Genomic DNA, 1,212 nt, shown 5'->3' on the forward strand with positions numbered 1-1,212 from the left:
GAGAGAGAGAGAGAGAGAGAGAGAGAGAGAGAGAGAGAGGGAGAGAGAGAGAGAGAGAGAGGGAGAGAGAGAGAGAGAGAGAGTCAAGTATGTTCGTCACGACTTTACGTACCTGTTCAGAATGTGTTCCTGCTGGAAGTACTTGGTGCTATCCCTGCTCAGATCGGGGGGCAGGTTGTGAGAGTTGACGTACATGGTGATGAGGTGGTTGACGAGTATGCTGCCTTTTGTAGGCGAGTTGGCCACAGCGCTGATCAAACCGAGGTTTTTGCCTTCTGTCCACTCGATCAGGTACATGGACCCCGCAGCTAACATCTGACCTGTGGATACCGTTGTCGTCGTCACCATCATCATCATCATCATCATCATCATCATCATCATCATCATCATCATCCTCATCATCATCATCATCATCATCATCATCATCATCATTATCCTTTCTTTACCCGTTGGTGCTGCTATAAATGAGTGAAAATGGACCTTTCTTTATTTCTCTTTCCTTTTTGGGTTCCGTCTTTAAGCTTAGGAAATGACAATGTCACTTGTGGATGATTTTGAGAAATATCAGTTTTTAAAATGTTCAGCTTAAAAAGACTTTTATTTAAGATCGATGGGTATTTTTTCCCCAAAAGCAAGACACATGTCCAAACTTTAAGATGGTACTAACAACTCCATATGTGCCTAGAAACTGACGCACGCTTGATTTCACCGTGCCGTGACATACATATACCCCAATCTGCGTCAAAGCCGTGTTGTGACCTACATACACAACAATTTACGCAAAAGCCGTGTCGTGACATTCATGTACAGCAATTTACGCAAAAGCCGTGTCGTGACATACATATACCCCAATCTGCGTCAAAGCCGTGTCGTGACCTACATACACAACAATTTACGCACAAGCCGTGTCGTGACATTCATAATATGCACCAATCTGCGTCAAAGCCGTGTCATGACCTACATATACACAAATATACGTCAAAGTCGTGTCGTGACATTCATAATATACCCCAATATACGTCAAAACCGTATCGTGACCGACATATACACCAGTCTGCGCTAAAGCCGTGTGATTCCACCATATCGAGACAAACATCATGTAACAATCTGCGTCAGAGCCGTGTCGTTACCAACATAAACCCCAATCTGCGTCAAAGCCGTGTGATTCCACTGTATCGTCACACACACACACACACACACACACACACACAC

This window comes from Aplysia californica, unplaced genomic scaffold (assembly GCF_000002075.1).
Source record: "Aplysia californica isolate F4 #8 unplaced genomic scaffold, AplCal3.0 scaffold00149, whole genome shotgun sequence".
Lineage (NCBI taxonomy): Eukaryota > Metazoa > Mollusca > Gastropoda > Aplysiida > Aplysiidae > Aplysia > Aplysia californica.